This window comes from Megalopta genalis, chromosome 5 (assembly GCF_051020955.1).
Source record: "Megalopta genalis isolate 19385.01 chromosome 5, iyMegGena1_principal, whole genome shotgun sequence".
NCBI lineage: Eukaryota > Metazoa > Arthropoda > Insecta > Hymenoptera > Halictidae > Megalopta > Megalopta genalis.
The window spans coordinates 19397863-19422784 of NC_135017.1; the positions used below are offsets into that span (position 1 = coordinate 19397863).

A 24922-nucleotide genomic window follows, 5' to 3' on the forward strand; every position below is an offset into this window, starting at 1 on the left:
CGACCACCCCTGCCGCGCAGCAAGCAACCGATGCTCCTCGCCCTATCCGGGAAAATGCGAAATAAACGTGGACGCGGTGATCGATGCGGAGGGTCGGAGGGTTGGATCGCGGGATCTATGCGAAGGCACGGCTGGTCCCGCGGCAACCCCTCAACACTCATCGGCGTCCCCCGCGCCGCGCCACGCACATTTCGCATACGCTGACTCGTGCATTTTCCTATTTACGTCGGAGCAGCCGGTTCGCGGTTCGGCGGTGCAGGTTACATCGATTTAGGCGAAGCGACGTTTGACTCGAGCGAGTAACCCCCGTTCGCGCACCGATCTCACCCCCGCGGGTCCCCGCGAACAAGGGGCGACAAGGCGAGCTTCCGCGGCGGAGGATCGACGTGGCGAGGGCGAGGAGGGATCCCGGAGGTTTTGTTTGAGCAACGAGTTACCTTACTCTCGAGCGAGTTACCTTTCTCTCGAGCGAGTCAAAGCGCGCGGGCGCGCGCGCGCGTCCTTCCATTCGGATGCCGATGAAATCTGACGACGCGCAAACTTCCCGGCCGATATTATGCATGGGGCGAACTCCGGCCGAACTGCAATCCCACTTTTAAAGCCCGACCGCGAGCGGGACGACGATATGCCACGACTCCGTGCAGCCCGTCGATCCTTCGGCAATTCCGAACTTTCGAGAGTTTACGCATTGTTTCCGTCCGCTTCCGTCCGCCAAGACGGCCGCCGCGCCGACCCGGCACAGGATAATTCCCTCTGCTGACACGTGATTTTAATTATCCACGGGATCCGATACAGCCTGCCGCAAGTTTCGACGACCATTCACGCCTCGGATGCAAGTCGACGCACGACGGCGCGAGCCAACTCTCTCTCTCTCTCTCTCTCTCTCTCTCTCTCTCTCTCTCTTGTTTGTCTGCTTGCGAACGAGAGCGCGTATGCGGTGATCAGCGCGCGAATTTTATGTATTTGCGACAAGAATTGGTAGCTGTGATTTCTTCTTTTTTTTATGGAATTGTGTAATTCTTTTTCCATCGATCGATGCGTTTTTATATTCGCTTTATCTAGTTAGCTGCGTTCGACGAGTATACTCGTCACGAAGAAATGATGGTATTTTGTGTCACGACGAGTATACTCGTCACGAAGAAGTGGCGGTATTTTGTGTCACGACGAGTATACTCGTCACGAAGAAGTGGCGGTATTTTGTGTCACGACGAGTATACTCGTCACGGAGAAGCGGCGGTATTTTGTGTCACGACGAGTATACTCGTCACGAAGAAGTGGCGGTATTTTGTGTCACGACGAGTATACTCGTCACGAAGAAGTGGCGGTATTTTGTGTCACGACGAGTATACTCGTCACGGAGAAGCGGCGGTATTTTGTGTCGCGACGAGTATACTCGTCGCGCATAAAAAGCAGCGACCATTGGCTGTTTAAATTGTAATTTTAGCGAACAGAAAAATATATTCGCAAATTTCAAGATGTTTAGAATATATTGCGCATATATACTGGTTAAATAATACCTCGTTGTATCAATTTTATTCGGATCGTGCTATAATGCTTGCAATTGCGACTAAATACAATAGAATCGGCGCAATCATTGTTTGCTTCCATATGTTTCAAATTATGTCGAACGATACCGTACGCTGAATTGATGCGTGATCATCAATTTAAAATATAAACACGACGGATCATGGTTGTACGAAACGCATCGCACGCGCGAGTGCAGTGAATGAACCGACGGCGAACAAATAAATCACGGTTGTGATATAATATAATCAAGTGTTCAGTTAAGTATGCTACTTAAATATTTCTTATAACGAATTGCTTGCACTACGAGGTTATTCGAAAGCTAAATTATTTGACAGCTAAATCACTTTAAAGCTAAATTACTTTACAGCTAAGCTGTTCCTTCGAACGGTACATTATTTCGATTTCGCATTACTTTTGCATCGCATGCACGCGAAATGAATAAACTTATTCGTCGCGAGTACGACACCTGCAATTTTAACAACGCTTCACAACACGAATCAACTTGATTGCATTACATCAATTGCATTAAAATGCTTTTGAAAAAAACGCTGCGGCAAGCCGCAGCGATGCCTCGAAGTCGGCGCTCCTCCGCAAAGGGTTAAAACCTCCGACAATTTCAATTTTTGGGACCTCGGCCACGATGATCTCGGTGCTTCCGTAGTTAATTTTTCATTCAACATTAAAGCAGATCGACTATAACTCTCAAGGAACATCCTACGCCGTGCGCCGGGTCGAAAGGATTAAGCCGATCTCGAGCGAACAGCGCGTTCGCTTTCGAGCCGCGCGCGCGCGCAGCAACATTATTAAATAATTCCCGGAGCGGTAGCCGCGCGATTTTCATCTCGATTCCCGCGCCACGTCCGAGGAGCTCTTATTTAAAAACGGTCCACCGACTCCGCGAAAAGGCGGGAAACGAAAAAGAAAGAAGGAAAAGGAAATAAAACAACGGATTGTCAAAGCGAAGACGATCCGGACGGGGTGCGCCGGGGTGCTCGGGGGTTCGAGGGCAAAGGGATTGAAATTTCCAGCGTCTCGGTCAGGCTACGTGCTCGCCGACGGTGGCTCGTAAATCGTCAGAGGCAGCGTCGTCGTCTACGTCGACGCCGGGCGATGACGATTTCGTTTTAATCATGCCAACTCCGCGACGCGAGGCGTCGCAACGACGACGACGACGAGGAGGAGAAGGAAGAGGACGACGACGAGGACGACGACGACGACGACGGGTCCGTCGCCGGGGTCAGAAAAAGAGAGACGGGAGCAAAACGGCGAGACAGAGCCGGAGAAAACTGATTCAGGCTCCGGGGGTGGGAGGGAGGGGGCGGGTAGTGTCTGGCTGCTCGGGGATTGAGTTCACCCTTGTTACGGAGACACTGCGGCTGGGTAGAAGTCTCGTTCAAACGTCCTAGAAGGGGTTGGATTGTAGAGACGGTGGTTTCAGTTGCCGAGCGTTTCCGAATCTCGGTGGGGTTAATAGTCGAACGTGCCTGGAGGGATTCTCCGGCGTTGCCTCCCTCCGCCCATCTTGCCCCCCTTCGCCCTGCCGCTCGCCACCCTGCAGCCCTGGGTCCACCGCCCCGCCGCGCCCCGCCGCACCATTATTGTTCGTTTCTGAAAGGCTGAATCTCAGTGTATTCAGCCTCCTACTTCCTCCGTCGTGCCACCACCCACACCGCCGGCTCGGCCGGGCCCACGCAATCTCTTCGCTTCCGCGGGCTGCAACCGGGTCGGGCTTACCTTCCGCCTGCAGCGGCAGCCGGTCGGCTGTCTTGCCGCGATAATATGTTAATCAGCCGGTCGCTGTGTTAATTAATGGCCGATGGCTCCGGGAAAATGTCGATCGGTGCATTAGCCACGGATTGCCGGTCGCCGAAGCCGGCCGAGCCGGGCCGCCACCGTCCACAATTCCTCTCTCTCTCTTTCTCTCTCTCTCTCTCTCTCTCTCTCTCTCTCTCTCTCTATCTATCTCTCTCTCTCTCTCCGGCTTTCCACCCTTCTCGCCGATCTATGCCCCTCCCCCTGCACCCGAAACCCTGGGTTTACCGAAACCCTGGGCCGGTTTATTTCGGATCAGCTGGCTACAACACGCGAGTTACGAATTATTAATAGACGCGAAATAGATTAATGTGCGTCGCGCGCCGCGCGATTAGCGAGTCGTCCGAATGCGCCGCGGAACGATGCCACGCTCCGCTCGCTACCTAATCACCTGGTCCTCGCGCTATTAACTTTTAGTCAACGGGTTTCGATCGGTGATTAATAGATCCGGGGGTTGAATCGCGGTGCGCGAGACCGTTCGAGGGGTCGTACGTTCGTTACCTGCGCGGATCTGGCGTGGTATTTTTTTTCTAAGTATAATATATAGTGTAATAATATGTTATAGTATAGTATAGTATTGGGTTGGCAACTAAGTAATTGCCGATTTCAGTTTTAGATGTCTCTCACTCCTATTTTTATGATATCCGTAAATGTTATATTATAAGATTATTATTATTATTATTATTATGTTATTTTTTATTATCCGTGAATGTTAGCAACTGGACAAATCGAATGCAGCGATCAAGGAAAAGCGACCAGAATTGGTCGATCGTAAAGGTGTCATTTTCCAGCAGGACAATGCTAGGCCGCACACGTCTTTGTCCACTCGGCAAAAATTGATGGATATTGGTTGGGAGTCGATGTTACACCCACCATACTGCCCTGATCTCGCGCCATCGGATTACCACTTATTTCGATCCCTGGACAACTCCCTTCGTGGTAAAACTTTTAACGACGATGACGCTGTAAAATCTCACTTAACTCAGTTTTCGGCCGAAAAGGATCAGACTTTCTACGAGCGTGGGATTTTCAAGGTGTCAGAGAGATGGCAAAAGGTCGTCGAACAAAATGGAAAATACATTACAGATCAAACTTCGTTCCAAGTAAAACAACATTTTTTATTTCATCGAATAAATCGGCAATTACTCAGTTGCCAACCCAATAGTATAACATAATAAGAACGAACGTCCAGCACAAAAATCTGGGAGAAATGGCTACGCCATGGCACAAAATATAATCTATTTATATTATTAGTTATATTTATTATATCGTTTATATATGATCAACGCCGATTTTTCAAATAATCCAACGTCGGCGACGGGATATGGGTCACGCGGCGAATTTCAGAAGTTCCGGAACGCTTTGTTGTACCGTGTCCCCGCATTTAAACATCGAAAAGTTTCGCGGCACCGTTTCACAGACGCATTGCGAAGCGGGCCTTTGCACGGCCTAAAATAACACAACGAGTCCTTCCATAAATAATAAATCGCGTTCGCCGAAACACTTTCGGTGATTAAACGTGTGGCGAGAGAAACGACGACGATCTCTCGCGACATCGCGGCAACGCGTCTCGAAACAAGGATACCAACACTATAATTTGCAGGCTATTTTCTTTTTTCTTACAGATATCTATCATAATGTATACGAGCGTATTTTATTCAATGTACGAGCACTTAATTAAAGAACGATCCATTTCACAAATTGAATCGTTAATAATGAAACGCGCTGTACCGTTCAAATTTCCACGGTTTCATAAATATCTTATCTCGCAGCTATTAAATTATGCTTTTACTCTGATGATATCGGTAGAGAGCGAGAGCGAGAGCAAGAGCGAGAGCGAGAGCGAGAGAGAGAGAGAGAGGAAGAGAGAGAGAGGTCTAGTACGGTGCTAATTAAATTGTTCCAAAATTGTCCGCGTTTAATCGAGTTTTTGTAAAATCGATAGCGTCTAACCGGACACGGCGTCGAACGAGAAGCACAAATAATTATTATTACACTCGTCGCGAGGATCCTTGGAGCGAAATAAAACATTTCTGCGTTCGTTCGCGACCAGAGAGAATCTCGCTTGCTTTTTCTTCCTTCGTTAATTACGGTAAACGAGTCGAACTAGATTTTAGTAAATCACTGTTTCATTCGTTTTCGGTTTCTCGTTTCGAACAGCAGCTGCCCCCTTTGCTTCGAGATCTACGAAAGATATCTTTTAAATTTTCGTTATAGGCTCGGATAAAAAAAAGTTAGAAAACGAGAGATTTCTATCTTTTCTTCCGTCACTCCAAGTAATAGCAAAACTAACCCTTTGCACTCGAGCGGCGACTCCGAGGCGCAAAAATCGTTATGTCGCGTGTCAAAATAATTTTATTAATTAAATTCGTTTATATTTAAAGAGCTGTTGAAAGCATAGCTCTCTTGCAATATTCAATTTCATATGAAATGCACTTAGATCATATAAAATGGAAAAAACCGTGAAGAACTATTTTAAATTTTGCTTTAAATTCGGCTTCGAGTGCAGAGGGTTAAAAAACAACAGCATTTCAATCATCGTCTAGTAGACCAGTCCCTCTGTCATCTAAAAAAAAAATCCAATTCACTCAGTTCACTTTTAACCCTTTGCACTCTAACCCATTTTATCCGTAAATCTAAAATAATTTTTCCGACTTCTATTATTTTTATTTTACGCGTACGGTAAAGTGTATTTTATGCGTACGAGATCGAGTGTTGCGATTCACGCAACAGCTACGCTTTCGGTAACGTTTAAAATCTAAGCTTCGATAATACAAAAATAATCTTAGAACGTGATATAATATAAAAAACTATTTTAGCGACGCCTCAGAATCACCGCTCGAGCGCAAGGGGTTGAAAAAGTTGTCGCGTTTTAGGCGGTCGGCGAACACTTCTGCGGGCCACTGTATGTAAATCCGACGTCGCGACGCTCTCCATCGAGATTCGTTAAAACGCATCAACAATCCCCGGACCGACGCGCGAGTCGAACTCGCGCGTAAAAAGTGTCCGGTGCAGTTTGTGGGTCGGTCGTCGGCGCGGATTGAATCGTCCCATTGTGAGCGCAGGCTATCGGGCTGTCCGGTAAATAGCGTCGTTGAAATAACGTTCCCGACGCAACAGCTTACTCGGCCCGGTCGCGAGCCCATCGTTCCGTCGAGGCCTTCCGTCGAAGCTTTCCAGATACGCGCGGATAGCAAATAATTATGCGCCGCGATAAATAAATTGCTTTAATGGATCCGCGGCGTGCACCGTCGACGGAAGATCGAGACCACGATTTCCCGGACGGCATATTAATGATCCCACCGGTTCTCGTATCATTGTATATTCATTTTTGCGCCGGCGGCCCGACGCGGCCCGACCGCGGCTCGACCCGTCCCCCTTTTTCCGAAGTTGGACGAACGCGCCGGGAAACAATTTGTTACCAAGGCCAACGATACGTCGACGGAGTATCGTTGCGAACGCCATAAATAGTAACGGAGGGCCGACCTCCACGCATCGATCATCCCGCGGCCGATTTTATGCAAGCGTTTCAGCCCTAATTACGCGCGCCGCACAATTTTTTCCCGGAATCGCGCGACCTTTTTTCCCGGAACCGCGCGACGTTCTCTCTACCGGAGAGCGAAAATCCGGCGGCGCCGTTCCTCGAACACGATAAATCAGAATAAATGTCCGTTGAAATTGTTGCTTTCACGGGCTAATATGAAAATAGGCTGCTTCAACACGCGCAGCGTCGACGATCGCCCACGAAAATTCCCCGCAAATTTAGAGCAATTTGATCGATGGAAAAGCTAGAAAGTTAACGATTTGTTACAGCGGATAACATTGGAATTCCTTCGCGTTCGAAACGTCCAAGTCGAATCCAGTCTGTTCGAATACACAGTGTGAAAATGAATTTTCGAGATTGGTCAAAAATCGTCGAATAATTCGGCATGCGAAAATTCCGCACGGAACGCCGTCGCGATCCTCTCGCGCGCTCGCGCGCACTTCGTCGAACGCTCGCGTGTCGTTTCTCCCTGTAACAATGCGGATGTTTTTACACGGCGATACGCGATATCCGCAGTGACCCAGAAAGATATCGGAAGGATGCACGGGGTATCGGGAGCGATCGAGAATTTATGTAAGCCCTACGTGCGAAATTTGCGTTCACGCGACCAATATCCGTGGGCGCAGTTACGTGGCCGATTCAGAAAACGTTAAATCAGGTGCTCCGAAGATTTGGACGGCGAGAAGGGGGCTCGCGGGGGAAAGTTTCGCCGGTAAACTGCGCGAGGCGGGCCGGGGAACGGTTTCTCGTAGAATGTTACGGAGTCGAAGACTCCGGCATCGGCGATGTCTATATTTTAGACTTACCGTGCCGTGATCGCGTTCCACGTGTAACCATGTTGCACACGACCGTGTGCACGTCCGCGCAGAATGTAGACGTTTCCCGTCTCTACGTGGCGTACCCGAAATGTGTGCGCGCCGAGTTCGAAAGTTTTCGCGCGACTCGTTCAGACCTTATCTACCGCGAACTTTCACGCCGCCTGCCGTAAAATCCGGATCGCATTGCTACCTTTATCTGGTTTGCTATTATTTCGCGCCGATACCGTTGCTAATCGATTTTCAATTGCTCGAGAATCGTGATTATCTCGTGGAACTTCTCTGGAACCTTTGTGGAACTTCTGTGGAATTTTTGTGGAACTTTTCTGGAACCTTTGTGGAACTTTTTTGGAACCTTTCTGGAAACTTTCTGGAACCTTTGTGGAAATTTTCTGGAACTTTTCTGGAACCTTTCTGGAACCTTTCTGGAACCTTTCTGGAACCTTTCTCGAACTTTTCTGGAACTTTTCTGGAACTTTTCTGGAAAATTTTATAACGTCTTCAAAATGAGAGAATTTTAAGTTCTTGATCTGTATAATATAATATAATATAATATAATATAATATAATATAATATAATATAATATAATATAATATAATATAATATAATATAATATAATATAATATAATATAATATAATATAATATAATATAATATAATATAATATAATATAATATAATATAATATAATATAATATAATATAATATAATATAATATTATACATACAATACTATTATATTACACTATTATATTACACTATTATATGTATTATACTATTATACTATCCTATAGTAGCGTAAATTAGGGAGAATACATGAAATCAGCTGTCCAGCAAAATCAGTGCAAGCGGTTATTTCGCGAAGACACTATTGGCCACGGTTCCCAATGTTCTTATCGATAAGGAGGAGGCGGGGAGCTGTACAGGAGGGGACAGCCCGTCGAGGATCGGACGGGTGACGCGCGTTGCGGCGGTCATTGAGTACGAACAATAACAATAATCGAGATAACGCACGCAACGCTACGCCGCGAGATCCGTTTAGCCACGGCCAAATTGCCAATATTATCAGTTATCGGATTATTACGGCAAATTGTTCGGGTTTGCCTTTACCGACTAGCCTACATATATCCCCCTCGACGCAGGCCCGGCCCGGCCCGGCCCGATCCGCTCCGCTCCGATTCTCGCTCGCGCCCCCGTTTCTCCCGTCGCGGTCTCGCACCCGCGTTATGCGACGAGCCGGCGCCATCTGTCTCCCTCTTTCATCCCTCCAGAAGCGTACTCGACGCCGCGACCAGGTGCGCCATCGTTCGCGTAAGCGTACAGTAAATTCCAACTTAGCCGAACTCTATACACAAGTCCGCGCAGAAATGTGACGCTGCCAGTCCGCGGCTGCGGAAAACTGAACGGGCCGAGAACGAGAGCGAGAGAGAGAGAAAGAGAGAGAGAGAGGGGGAAGGCAGCGAGAGAGAAACAGAGACGCAGAGAAAAATAGAGAAATAGAGAAATGGAGAAATGGAGATACAGTGGAACTCCATTTATCCGAACTCCATTTGTGCGAGCGAAATATTCGTCGACGCCCGGTTTCGTGAATTCCGGCCGAGCTCCTATTATCTGAACCCAGCGGCGAACGTCTCGCCACGATTATACGAAAGTCAATTGGATGATGGCTCCTCTGATATTGCTATAATCCGAGGACTAAGCAAGACATATTGAATCCACTTATCTGGACGTGAACTCCAGATATTTGAAGGCGAAGTTGCGAGCGAAGGGGGTGGTCAGTGCGATTTCACTGTGTAGGGAAAGAGTGTTGCATTTTACCCATTATTATTATGTTTACGTATACTGTTATTAAGATTGTTCATATTAATATCATTCATATTAATAGTATTCATATTATTAATATTATTCATGTTATTACTATTATTCGTATCAATAATATTCATATTATTACTATTATTCAAATTAATAATATTCATATTATTGCTATTATTCACATTATTACTGTTATTCATATTATTACTGTTACTCATATTATTACTATTATTCATATTAATAGTATTCATATTATTACTATTATTCGTATCAATAATATTCATATTATTACTATTATTCAAATTAATAATATTCATATTATTGCTATTATTCATATTATTACTGTTATTCATATTATTAATATTATTCATATTATTATTATTATTCGTATCAATAATATTCATATTATTACTATTATTCAAATTAATAATATTCATATTATTGCTATTATTCATATTATTACTGTTATTCATATTATTAATATTATTCATATTATTATTATTATTCGTATCAATAATATTCATATTATTACTATTATTCAAATTAATAATATTCACATTATTGCTATTATTCACATTATTACTATTATTCATATTATTACTGTTACTCATATTATTACTATTATTCATAATATTAATATCATTCATATTATTACTAATTCACATATTACTAACATTATTAATATTATTCACACTCTGCTATTTTCCCCCACCCCGTGATACACGAGCTTGCAACGATATCGATGTCCATCACGACGATCGAGAGTTCCCTTTTCATAACCTCACAACGGCAGACTGCGCCAATTTAAAAAGTTCGTCGTCGGGTTAGTTGCGCTTGCAATATTCATTATCGCCCATTATGTTCGCTGATCAAGTTTTTAACGTAAAACAATCACGACGCGCGTACAAGTCCACTGTCATTTATATGCAGGCGATCATGGGCAGAGCATACGATTTAATTTCTCCCGACGCAACGTTGACGATTCATTATAATTTGTTCGATGATTAATGGTGAAACGATCATAGAGATGGAAACCATTATGTTGTATAATTCTCACACAATTTGTATGCTATAATTCGCGTCGCTCGTTCTCATCTCCGCTTGCATACAAAATTTTTCCTTTTCAATAATAAATTATGATAAAAATATATACGTTATATAATATGATATACATAAAAATGTATATAATATATAATATAATATACATAAAAATATATATAATATATAATATAATATCTGTATAGTAATATAATATAGTATAGTATAATAGCATAATATAATAGTAGTATATAGCATAGTATAATGGTATAATATAATAAATAGTACAATAACATATAGTATATAATATATAATATAACTATAGTCACCGATTGTCAACAACTAGAAAAACGAGCCACGAGCCCCAAACAATCGCATCCCCTCCTCCCAAATTGTCCATTTCTGTTCACAAGCCGATGGAAAATTATCGAGAATCAACTGTATATCTAACAAAATTTATTCTACAATGCCATAAATTTTACTAAACATTATTATCAGGCTGTGAAAAAAGAAAACGAGGAAGAATATTTTAGGTTGATTTTATTCTTGGAGCAAAGAACGTAAGAGAGGACCCCACACGGTGAAGTTTCGGGTTTCGAACGGGACCCACACGCATTTTTCCGTTAGTTTGAATGCAAATTCAACGATGCAAATGCACACTCGATTTCGGACGGTTTTCTAGATATTGCACGTACGTAAAAATATCGCCCGCCGCTTTCGACGTGTTTTTTGTTCGTGCAGGTGCGCGGAGATAGCGTGCATCAAAAAAAAAAAAAAAAGAAAAAAAGGAAAAAAAAAGGAAGAACGCCACCGCTCGAAGCGGTAGCAGTTTATGCGTAATTTATGGTCGTCGAACCTGTACTCTAATGCAGTCGATCAATTAGAATCGATTCGATGGCTCGAGAAGATACGTCGGAAAGTTTCGGACGCGACCGAAGCGTTGCTTCACGGTTAAACAGAGCGAAGACTCTCGGCGCCCGCGTTTAAGACGAGCGATTTTTCGAAAGTCGGCCCGCGAAATTCTATGAATTATAGATCTTAATTAGACTCGAGAATTTGCTTAATTTATTTATTCAATGTCGCGTCAGCTTCGCAGTCATTAGGGTCCACTTTGGGTTACATTCGATTACATAGAGTGTGCATTACTGAAATTGCACGTTCATGCAATTTAACCTGCACTACATGCGCGACTTACAGTGCACGTATACGGCGTGCACTGTGTCGGATACAATTTAATGTAGTTAACTGCATTCGACGGATCTGTTAATCATATTATAGAAATAAGTAGCATTGAGTTAGCAATAGGCACCATTGTGTACAATTTTTATGAAATAAATACGATACAGTTAAACATAGCAATGATATCTTATCTTTGCGATTAGACGCACAATTAATTGGTATTAATCTAGTGTACGGCGTGCACTGTGTCGGATACAATTTAATGTAGTTAACTGCATTCGACAGATCTGTTAATTATATTATAGAAATAAGTAGCAATTTTTATGAAATAAATACGATACAGTTAAACATAGCAATGATAGCTTATCTTTGCGATTAGACGCACAATTAATTGGTATTAATCTAGTGTACGGCGTGCACTGTGTCGGATACAATTTAATGTAGTTAACTGCATTCGACAGATCTGTTAATTGTATTATAGAAATAAGTAGCAATTTTTATGAAATAAATACGATACAGTTAAACATAGCAATGATATCTTATGTTTGTAATTAGACACACAATTAATTGCTATTAATCTAGTATATATATATAATATCTGAGAGATTTTTGAAGATAAGACATATATATATATATGGCTTATCTTCAAAAATCTCTCAGATATTCTAATAAATAATAAATAGATCGTACAATTAATTATTCAATGATGAGAAATAACTGCGATAATGACACGGAGCACGATAAGTTTGCGTTTACGATAAATATTAATTCCTAAAGACGCGAAACAGCGTGAACAATGAAAACAATGAACGTCCCCTTAAATCACGCGAGAATAACAAAATGAACATACGAATGCAAAATAATGATATATGAATGTAAAACCATGATCACATATAAAAAGTATTCGACAAATTCGATCTTCCAAGAAAGCTTCTATGCACTAAAAATTGCATCCTGCGTCGCAGATTAAAAATCACTCACATCGAAAATATTCGACGGATATCAAGATTTCCAAAAATTCTACGCCTTGAAACAGCCCTTCGCTGCACAAAATTTGCACCGGCGACCCGTCCGCACGGTAATTAATTAACAGAACCAACGCAGCCGCCAATCGCGTACAGTCAAGATCGAAAATTTTAACGATCGGCTTCGAATCACAGCGACGTCAGTCGCCCGCTTTTCACGGCTGCCCGAAGGAATCCATTTTAATCCGTTTTAATCACTCTCGCACTTCCCCCGTCTCTATGCAAAAATCCGTCCCTCCAGCCCCCGGCTCTGTAGTAAGACGATTCCCGTTGCTCGTCGTTATCCAACGGGATCCGCGGCGATAATAAACTCGCCGAAGCACCGGGAACCACTTAAAACTATCGGGAGCGTTGAATTCGAAATAACCAGAACGGGGGGCAGGGGGGGGGGGAGAGCTCGTGTCGCTTTAATCCGTCGTTGGCTCGTCAAAGCGGCCGGAACGCGGACGGGAATTTGCACCGAAAAATCGTAAAACTGTCGTTTTATGAAAGTGTGCTCGGCGTAACGAGAAATCTATTCGCCAATAGTTAATTGGACATTTCGGCTATAAATTAGTACGGTCATTTTTAACGTTGATGCATTTTGAACGCGGCCGGACGGGTTTCAAGGGTTGTTCTTTTTTCAAATGAACTTTGAAAAGCCGTCAAATCGACGGCTTCGTTTAATTTTCATTTATTTAGTTACTTTAATTAATTTAATCATTTCATTTTTTATTCATTTATTTTATTTTGTATTATCATATTTATTATTTCATTTGTGTAATTATTTATTTAATGTTTTGCTAGAGACAGTGAAGAATGAAGAAGGTTAACTGCTATAGTTCTAAAAAATGCAGCAATTCCATTTAATTTTGTGCACTTTCTCTCTTTTCGTAATTCAGTGTCTCATAATTTCGTGCCAATAAAATCGTCCCACTTAACCTCAAATTAAACGTTTCGTCTTTCCTTCCGCAAAATTACCGAGAACGTTGTAGTATCTAATAAATCATTTTCCATCATCATTTTCCATCATTTTAACGCAAGCATTGCAATCGGGTTCCTGTGCCAATCATTTCCCAGGTGCCTTACAATTTCATCCACCGGTGTAAATAAATAATTGTTAGCCGAACAATACTTCTCCCGGCTTTTTTGTCGGTGCAATTACGAAGCCCGCTGTTCGAGGCCGCTACTCGAAAGAATCTCGAAAGCCGACGTTCTCCGTGCTCGCGATCGCGCTCCGATCCGCTCGGATCCGCCTCGCGCCGCGCCGCGCCGAGCGTAACGCGCTCTCGAAGTTCCCGAGGAAGTGGTTTCGGGGGTGATTGATTTCCCACATCGAATCGTCGACACCGACTTGGGCCACGGTTAGGCGGCTGCCGAGAGCGGATTCGCGGGGCTCGAAGGGGGGGACCGTGGGGGGGATCGAGGGGCCTCGAACGGGGGTGAAAAGGGTAGTCGAGCCACGGGAACGGGGAAGCGGAACTGAGATTCTGTGGTTTACCCACGGAAAACCGTTGACTGCGTTGAGAACAACGATTCGATTGATTTATCGCGGTTGACGTTAATTAATTGGAGGCGACGCCCGTGCATCCCCGACTTCGTTTCAAGATATTGTGCCGAGCGACGGCGCATCGACGGCCTGTATATATGTCGTATAATATCGGTGACTGTTCAACTCGATTTCTCCGCTCGTTCGCGGGACGTTGCCGGCGGCTCGAATTCTCGGACGATATTTGTGCCGCGAACAACAAGTGACGAATCGACCCACCGCGTTAGTGTTTTGGAACAAAGAAACGATTCGGCTCGTTAATTTGTTGTCGTTTGTTCTATCGACGACGCTTTTATCACTGTTGTCGACCTGATTGTTCTTTCAATGTAATTTTAACTTATCAGTGATTCGATTATTTTGTACTTGTCCGAAATGAAAAGAAACGATCCGAATAACAAAGTAACAAATGGCAAACAAATGCTGTAAATATGTACTTATTTGTATTATTATTATAATGTGTATTCATTTGATACTGTAAAATCTTATCGATAGAATTTGTTGATACTATAAAAACTCTTTTTTTGCGGTATTTTTATCGAAAGAATTTTTATCGAAAGATTAGAAGAGATAAAGAATTATCATGTTTTCTTCATCATTTATTCGCTGTTATTATTCGAATAATTTGACAATCTTTACTCGAATAATTTGACAATCTTTACTCGAATAATTTTACAATCTCTATTCGAATAATTTGACAATCTTTACTCGAATAATTTTACAATCTTTACCCAAATAATTTTACAATCTCTATTCGAACAACTTATTCGAATAAAATATTCGACTAAAAATAATTCAAGAATTAAAAAGAAAATAAGAAGAACAGGATAATATTTCTATATTATTTACAACTGATTAAAATGATAAATACAGTAGCATTTAACACATAATTACAGTAGATTCTCCCTAATTTTCCTTCAGCTTCCAAACAAAAATAGACAATTTGAAAAGAAGAAAGATCATTCGATCCTTCCATCTCGTTTTTATAATTGTCGACAATCCATAAAACTTGTAAATAATTTGTTGTACTCGAAAGAAAAATGTCATAGACGCAGCGTCCGATAAAATGTACGAATTGCTGCGAGGATATTTAATCTCGCGACGATATTAAAAACCGATATCGATCGAACAGACCGACGTCTTTTACGCTTAATTAATTGATCCCGCAGATACGAGGTCGCCGGCGGTGACAATCCATTGGTTCGCGACCGGTTGCATACTCGCGACCCGTTTTACCGCGTTTGTCCACCGTTTCGTCGACGTCCGTCGCCATTGAATACGATTAATACGCTCGCACAGACGCGAAAGAAGCGCCGACGAGAAGCAACGGCGTCTCTTCTCCTCCGGATTTCATTCTCGCAAGGGTCGCCCGGGAATTATTTATCCTTTTTTGATCCCGTTCCCTTCGGTTCGCTCGAGCCTGATCGGGCGAAATGGAATTATCGGGACTCGGGGGCGTGTATCGGGTCCAGCTTAACCCGCGTTAACGGGTTAAAACTCGTCGTTTTGTTCATTGGAAATCATTCGAAACCGATAGTCGGAATGTTTGGGGCCGCCGCCGCCGCCGCGGCTCTCGGCTTTTCGAGCGCGCCGAACCGGCCGCGCGGTATCCTCCGTTTCTTTCTGGCCGAACGTTTGTTTGCCTTTTTATCTTCTTTCTTTTCTCCTTTTTTTCTTCTTTCTTCTTCTGTTCGTCGCGAGGCGGAAAGAGACTCGCGACGTAACACAATCGGCGCGGCGCGGCGCGGGTGCAGAGACGACCGGGTGCTCGGGTTATCGATCGAGCTTCCCGGATTCGCTCTCCGCGAATGCATTTATTATGTCGGCGATATTGAAACAAACGCAAATGCCATTTATGATGCGCAAGGAACAACGGGGGGAATTTATTCGATCAACTTTTGATCGGATTCTATGCGATACGTTTCTGTGATGTACGGTCGCTTTTCATGATATCGAAATGACGGATCGCCAGAAACTTTATTTATCTAATGCGCAAATGGATCTTACGAATTTATGGACGTTGATGCGTTTCGATTGTTAACATTGTTACGTCGGTGCGAGAGAACACTGATTTATTTGATAATGTAGTTCAACGCCGGGAACAATCGGGGCCGACGATGCATGTTCTAGGGGTAAGTGGCAGAAAATGTTAGGGTGGGCTGTATTATTTTTTTTATTATTGTTTTTGGTATTTTTTTGGTATTTTTTTGGTATTGTTTAGTACGTGTTAGTATTTTTTAGCATTATTTAGTGTTATTTAGTATATTTTAGTATTTTTCAATATTATTTAGTATTATTTAAGAATATTTTAGTATTTTTGTGGCATTATTTAGCTTTATTTAGTATATTTTAGTATTCTTTAAGTATTATTTAGTATTATTTAGTATATTTCAGTATTTTCTAGTATTATTTAGTATATTTTAGTATCTCTTTAGCATTATTTAATTTTATTTAATACATTTTAGTATTTTTTAAATAGTATTTAGTATTATTTAGTATTATTTAGTATATTTTACTATTTTTGTAGTATTATTTAGTATATTTTAATATAGTTCAATATATTTGAGTACCTTTTAGTATTATTTAGTATTACTTAGTACATTTTAGTAACTTTGTAGTATTATTTAGCATTATAAATTTTCGTTGTTATCCTCACTATTATTTCAACTATTATTTTTATTATTTTACAGTATTATTTCTAATATGCATAAATATTACAGTGACGTACAAAATCGTACGAAATCCTCGCATTAATTATCAAAACGTAGCAACGTATGTACCTTTCACCAGAAGACACGACACCTCGTCTCCTCTCGTCACTCTTCTCGGCGAAATCCACGCGAGTTGAATATAACCTCGTGTGTCGTGCGATCCGTCGATAATTCGGTCGTTTATAAATATGGAATTTGAAGGAAACGCAGGGAACAGGTTTGAAATTAGAATGTCGATATTTCTCTCTTCTATTTATGATCCCGCGCGGATGTGGCAGAGTAGGATGTCTGACTATCGCGTGATCTTTCTACTTAACAGTAATACATACTGTAATGCTCGCACGTAGGTATAGCGTTGTGCATCTTGCAACGATAGGAAACAGACACCATGGAACGACGTGTAATTATTAACGTTGTAAATATCGCAAGGGTGTCTGACCATCGCGAGGTCCTTCCACTGAACCGGATACTATTCTGACAACGGGTACAGTGCTGTGCATCTTGCGACGATAGGCAGCGAGACACTGTATAAAACAACATATATGTAATTATTAACGTTATCAATGTTACAATTGAATAATAAACACACAGTAATTATATTATAATTATAATATATTATAATTTTTATTATTATATTATATATTATATTATATATTATAATATAGTATAATTTTATTATTATATTATATATTATATTATATATTATAATATAGTATAATTTTATTACTATATTATATATTATATTATATATTATAATATATTATAATATTTGGGCGACAATTAGGGAGACATTACTATAGATTTTCCTGCAAAAGCATATTTACCGATTTAATAATTCCGAAGGGAGATCTCTGAAAAAGATTCGCACACGCGTCTAAAATTTAAACAAAAATCAACACGTACGCCAAGTCGATATCATAACGATCGATTAACGCGGTTAAAAATATCGAAGGGATTTCTTAACGACAGATAAAACACGACGATCGCAAAACCGAAACCGATCGATTTCTTCGAAAACAATTGTCCGCGCGAGGCGTCGCTCGCGTTTCCCGTCACCCTTGCAATTATTACAAAGCAACCGGCCAGTAATAATAAGTATAATCGGCCGTCGTATCCGCGGACACATCGGCGTGCACACTTTGTCCATCGTATTACGCTCGGCGGCGTTCGACCGGCACTAATAACCAGATCCACGGCCGTGGCATAAAGAAACACAAAACTCGAGAGCAGCGGCGAGCGCGTGTTAATACTTTAATCGATTAGAGTGCACGCGCGGGCCTCGACGGTCGCCGGGTATCGTAAACTTATATATACGTGTCCCGGAGCAGCGAGCTCGGACCGGTGCACGGTGTTCCGCTGAAAAAATTCGACAGAAAAATCGTAACCTTCGAACCAATCATTTTTCCACTTGACAGTGCTTTATGTATATATATTTTTTAGCTGGTTAGCTGTGGCGTCGCCTTTTCACTCGTCGTTTTTTTACTCGTTGAACACGGTGCAAGTGTCAAGGTTAAAATGTCGGGTCAGAAAGACGATTTTATTTTATACAATTAGGAATTTTATTGCTAATATTTATTTATTCGTTTGACATTATCATATATACTGCATACTAATAAACGTAATAGACGAAAAACGCAGGAAAAATCGTATTGGGAAAGATTCAAATTGCTGCTGTAGAATGGTGCAGTAATGTCTCTCTAATTGACGCTCACATTGTCCACAAAAATGGACAATTTTGGAAAAGGAGATACGATTGTTCGAGCCTTGTGGATCGTTTTTTATGGTTATCGATTGTCAAGAATTATAAAAACGAGTTGCAAGGCTCGAATAATCGTGTCTCCTCTTTCCAAATTGTCCATTTTTGCGGACCATCTAAGCGTCAGTAAGGGAGACATTACTGTATTTGGAAAAGCAAGGAACGATGCATGATCGAATATTTATAGATATATATACTCGTCGCACGTAAAAAGTATTGACTAGCTGTTTAAATTGTAATTTTAACGAAAACTAAAAGATATTTTCAAAGTTCAAGATATTTAGAATATTTTAATATGTTATATATAACATATTAAAATATTCTAAATATCTATATATATAACATATATATATATATAACATATTAAAATATTCTAAATATCTTGAACTTTGAAAATATCTTTTAGTTTTCGTTAAAATTACAATTTAAACAGCTAGTGAATACTTTTTACGTGCGACGAGTATACTCGTCGTGACACAGATAAATGGTTGAAATGAATACATAAACGCATCGATTGATGAAAAAAGAATTACACAGTTCCATAGAAAAAAAGAGTAAAAACGACTGCAAGCTACTATGTATACTAAAATCCTGAATCCTAAATCGTCTCATCATCGATCGCGATTTTTCGCTGCGAATCGAGAAAAATCGAGGAGCTGGGATCGAAATTTCAAGATTACTGTTTCAATACAAACATAAATATACCGTCAAAATATAAAGATAACTGCTTAAAGTTCACTGTAATCGATAAAAAAAATCACAGACTCGCTTTTCATTCCTTCCCTCAAAACTCTAATCAAAGTTACCGATCCCCCGAACTAAAAAACAGGAAGAACAGCTCGATGTCTCAAAAAAGATGTCCAACATTCCCAAAAGTCTTACAAATCCCAAACACAGCCCACAAAAAATCAAAACGATCGGCGGAGCACGCAGCGAATGGCGCTCGTTCGAGAAATCACCGCCCCGAAAAAGAAACTTGCATCGTTTCCGACAAACGAACGCGTCGAATCGGTAAAAAAGATCAAACTCCCGAAACATCGAAACATCTACGCGTCTCCGCGAGCATAATCGTCTATAGCGATCCACGAAGCGAAGTCCTCTAGCCACGTCTATCGTTCCTCTCGGCGATCGTTCATCGCGCGAGCTCTCGCGCGCGCGGACCTCGCGGGAACGTAGCGCGGCGGCGCTCGGGCGCGCGGTCATACGCGAAAGAAAGGTTAAAAAGACACTTACCATTTTTTCCTCGTATCTATTTCACCTGGCCGAGCAGAGCGCAGGAGTAGTAGCGCGAGTGTCGGGCACGGAGTAGAAGAGGAAGAGGGTCTCTCTCGTCGGCTGATTCACCTGGCGCAGGCGCACACCCTCCGGCGTATCCCTCCCCTCGGCGGCTCTGTTTATGCCCCCCTCGCCCCGTGGCACCCTCGGCCACCCTCGGCCACCCTGCTATGGGGAACCAAACGAGACGGCGGATTCGTTGGACGGAGAGGACGCGACGAGAGGCGAGTTTCGGGTTTGGGGTCGGCCGACGCGACAGTCGAACCGTGGTTCAGTCGGCCGGCGAACTCGCGTGCCGAGCCTTCGTCTCCGGAGACGTGTCTCGTCGCCGTCGCGCTCGTGATCGGTGGTCGTGGTCCTTGCTCGTGGTCCGTGGTGTTCGAGAGATATTCTCGCCGGGTTTCGTCGGTGTTGGGACCGCGGCGCGATGCAAACGCTCCTCCCGTCGGAATCGGCTCGGCGCGCAGCGCTCGGCCCGTTCCTCGCGGCGTTCCTCGCCTGACACAACCGTGACCACGGAATGTCCCCGTCGTCCCGCGAGCCCGATCATCGTCGTCATCATCGTCGTCCGGACAGTCGCCGAGAGAACAGAGCAGCTCGCACGATCGTCGTCGGATCCGCTGCCAGCGAGGAGGACACGTCGATCGTTGGACGCGTGCGGTGCGCGTCCGCCGCGAGACCGGATCGCCGCGAGCCCGCCGCCGAACAATGAAGAGCTCTACGCAGGATTAACGAAAGCCCCCCGCCGCCCCCCGGAGTGCGCAGTGTTTGTAGCGACCTAGAGAGAGTGTTCTTAGATGTGTTTGTAGTGCGTAGAGCTTAGCCCTCGGAATCGTTAAGACGTGCCCAGTGGTTCCGCGAGACGCGTCGCCTCGATACTATCCTCCTTCGAACTCGGCGCGCGGTTCCGGACGAGATTATTCCCTTCGCCGCGGCGGTGTCCGCTCGATTTCACCGCGGCCGACAGGAACAGGACATTTTCCGCGATCTTCTGCTTCTGCCTTGGTGTCAGCAGGCGAGCCGGGAGGAGCCGCGTGGAGGAGCGGTCTTGAGCTGTTTACCTCGCCGGTGCACGCGTGCTCTCGCGAGAGCACTCGGCGTCGCGTCGCGCTCGAACCGCGTCGCCGAAAACGCCGCGGCAGTGTCCCGCGGGTCTTCGCGGGCCGGATGGGTCGATAGGGAAAAACTGGTGACAGGTACGAAACGGCGAAAACGGCGCGTTCCGCCGCAGGTGCGACCGCGATCGAAGGCTCCGCGTCCCGACCGACTCGCTCCGTTCCGCTTCGCACCGCTTCCCATCGGATCGCATCGCTCCACGGTCCGCTTCGTCGCGGCAAAGAGGGACAGGAGGAACGCGATAAACGCGGAGAAACGCGAGAAGAGGACTCGCGAGGCCGGTGTTTCGACGATACTTCGGGGCGCAGCGGAGACCCGCCCGGCAGGGCGCATCGCGGAAGTAGAAGGACAACGGGTGTGTTAATTAAAGAGCAGAGGCGAGGGGGAGGGAGAGGAAGAGCCGGCAGACTGACAGGTAAATATTTACCGGTGCCACGGCGAAGTCGCAATATCGCGGCGCGCGTTTTTCTTTCTCGACGAACGAGGCCGCGCGGACAACGCGAACGAGACCAGGTCGGCTGGCTCGCTCGCAGTGGAACAGCTTTGTTTTCGGCCCGGCCTTTTTCTCGTGGCCCCGCGATCGACATTCCACGGCGAGCAATTTCGAGTTTCTCGTCGTTTTGGCTGCGTTCGAGTCGCGGCGTCAGCTCGTAAACGCCGCGGATCGCTCGCAGCGAATGCTCGCCGCGCTCGGAGCCGATCGCCTGGCGATGTCACCGCGATGTCACCGCGTTGTCACCACGATGTTCTCCCTACGAATTCGCCGTGATCTACGCCCGCCGGCGTGGATCCCCGACGATCGTTTCCTTTCACGCGAAATTGGATTCTCGAACTGTTCCAGCAGTCATCCGTTCGTGTTCCGCGCGGACGAAACCTATCGGGGACGCTCCGGGGTTGAATTTAGTACGACACCGGTGTCCACGGGGTTCGAACAACCCGAGACGCCTGGGTTCACGGAAATCGCTCGAATGACCGGTCGCTGATCTTTCGGATCTACGATTGGATTGTAAAGGCGCGCTCGCGAGGCTTTCGCGAGGGGCGCGTTGCTAGCGGAAAATCTTGCGGCGACGCTCGCGTTTTTACCCAGTTTTTCGTTTGCTATTGTTCTGGGTGTCGAGGGATGGTTGCGAGTTGTTTATTTGATGTTTGCGTTACTTGCGGTAAATATTGTAGCGACGCTCTTGTTAATGCTCATTTTTTTGTTTATGATTGTTCAGATTGTCAAGAGACGTTTACGAGTTATTTATTTAACGTGTATGTTACTTGCGGTAAATATTATAGTGCAATAAGTCTCGTTATTGCTCATTTTTGCACTTACAATTGTTCAGATCGTGTAGAGACGTTTGCGAGTTATTTATTTAACGTGTATGTTACTTGCGGTAAATATTATGGTGCAATAACTCTCGTTATTGCTCATTTTTGCACTTACAATTGTTCAGATCGTGTAGAGACGTTTGCGAGTTATTTATTTAACGTCTATGTTACTTGTGGTAAATATTATAGTGACGCTCTTGTTAATGCTCATTTTTTTTGTTTATAATTGTTCAGATCGTGAAGAGACGTTTACGAGTTATTTATTTCGTGTATGCGTTTCTTATGGCAAATATTGCAACGACGTTCGTTATTACTCATTTTTTCCATTTACAATTGTTCAGATCGTGAAGATACATTTGTGAGTTATTTATTCAATGTATGTGTTATACAGCAAATATTGCAACAACGTTCGTTATTGCTAATTTTTTCATTTACGATCGTTCGGATCGTTTAGAGTTGTTATTTATTCGAGAGTTATTTATTCAACATATCCTGTTATTACCAGCAACAAATGTTACAGCAACGGCTAAATTAAAAATCAGGATAATTAAAAGTTGCATAAGATTAATTAACCTCGCCAAAAAAAGTGACGGATACGCGAAAGGTTCGAGAGGCGATGATTCTGCGCTACGATTTATGCTCGCAGCGAAACGCAGATTAGCACATCTCTGTCGCCGATGAATTTCCATACCAGAAACTGCGTTTATATTTTATTCGGTTTATATCGGAACGGGCGTGAATTATAATAAAATGAAAAGTTCGTCGCGACGCTTTAACATTCGCGAAACGTGCGAGGTCAGTACGAACTAAGACGCGTAATCGATAACAACATGACCTAGCAGCTGGTGCGACCACGCTAAACAAATGAACTTATAAATTCGTCGAGAAAGAGATTCGACTGCGCTCGAACTATAATTATTAATAATTGGACCGCGGGATCAGTGTGCGAGATAAAACTGTTCGTGCTTGATTCTATGAAACGGAAGTTAAATAAGAATGTGTTTTCTTCTAATGATTTTAATAAATTTTTCTAACGCGTTTAATTTTTCTACTGTGGTATTTTTTATTAGCAATATGTTAGTAGTAATATAATATTATTTTATTAGCAATATATTGCTAGTAATGTAATATTATTTTATTAGCAATATGTTACTAGTAATATAATATTATTTTATTAGCAATATATTGCTAGTAATATAATATTATTTTATTAGCAATATATTGCTAGTAATATAATATTATTTTATTAGCAATATATTAGTAATAATATAATATTACTTTATCAGCATTATATTACTAGTAATATAATATTATTTTATTAGCAATCTATTACTAATAATATAATATTATTTTATTAGCAATCTATTACTAATAATATAATATTATTTTATTAGCAATCTATTACTAATAATATAATATTATTTTATTAGCAATATGTTACTAGTAATATATTATTATTTTATTAGCAATATATTACTAGCAATATAATATTATTTTATTAGCAATATATTACTAGCAATATAATATTATTTTATTAGCAATCTATTACTAATAATATAATATTTTATTTGCAATATATTACTAGTAATATATTATTACAAAATGAGTATTGCATATACAATATATTACACAATAATATTACATATTACTTTGGATACGTGAAACTAAAAATACGATTTAAGCGTTATTTAATCCAGTCATTTTTATTAACGACGCATCGATAGAACGTCGACGAATGCCGGCGGTATTTCGTAGAAACAGCGACATAAATTTCCGACACGTTATTTCACTCTCGGCGCGACAAATGTTGATGTCGCGTGATCAAAAAAAAAAAAGAAAAAAAAAATATCATACCCGGTTACGCTCCTTTGTGACGGGAACAAAAGTATGTTTTTATTAACGCCGTGAAATTATGGAACAAAAAGAAGAAACAGCGTGAGAACGCAAATTCAATTATCATTGTTCGACAGCTGAAACGCGCGTGTTCGCGCGCGGCGCTAATGCTGCACCGTGAAATATTTTGCGAGCGCGTTCGCGTACGTGTGTGTTCTCTCGTTTATATCGGTGTGTCTCTTTGTGCGGAATTCAAATCGCACCACTTGTTGTAAAACGATGACAAAAATCCGGGCGACGGCGCGGCGCGGCGGCCGAAAAGTCTTCCCGGGATATTTTGTTGTTGTTTCTCGAACAGCGAAATCGAAATTTTTGCATCGTCGATTTTTTTTTTACGCGACGACGTTCGACGAATTCAAGGATGCGGCGCGTTGCACTTTTGTTTTCTCGATGGAACGCAGTGTGCAGATTCCCGCGTTAATCTTCCGCGACGAGAAAGCGAATCCCGTCAAAGGCGTTTCGCATGATAAAATGCGCGACAGCTCGTACCATTAGCGAATTAAAACGTAAAATGACATCGGTCTCTTTACACGTTCTTCTTCGACTTGCTTTAACGTCGCTATTTTTAGATTAAAGTTGTTCT

General features: G+C 42.8%; 1 protein-coding gene and 1 long non-coding RNA gene across 7 annotated transcripts in view; one reads left to right on the forward strand and one right to left on the reverse strand.

Annotated features, from left to right (window-relative positions):
* The window catches only part of LOC117219778 (agrin), an 846148-nt gene that overhangs the window by 137066 nt on the left and 684160 nt on the right, over positions 1 to 24922 (forward strand). For 2 of the 6 annotated variants that reach the window (XM_033469204.2, XM_033469206.2), the window contains exon 1: positions 20304 to 21547. The exons of 2 other annotated variants lie outside the window; for them this stretch is intronic. The gene's annotated coding sequence lies outside the window, so the exon portion shown is untranslated. Of the gene's footprint in view, positions 1 to 20301; positions 21548 to 24922 lie in introns of those variants that run through there. 2 more of the 6 variants (XM_033469207.2, XM_033469205.2) reach the window with 2 other exon arrangements.
* Positions 17225 to 20214, reverse strand: LOC117219779 (uncharacterized). The gene is made up of 2 exons (XR_004490087.2): positions 19975 to 20214; positions 17225 to 17509 (listed from the first exon to the last, which is right to left on the reverse strand). It is a non-coding gene; the product is annotated as an uncharacterized LOC117219779 (long non-coding RNA).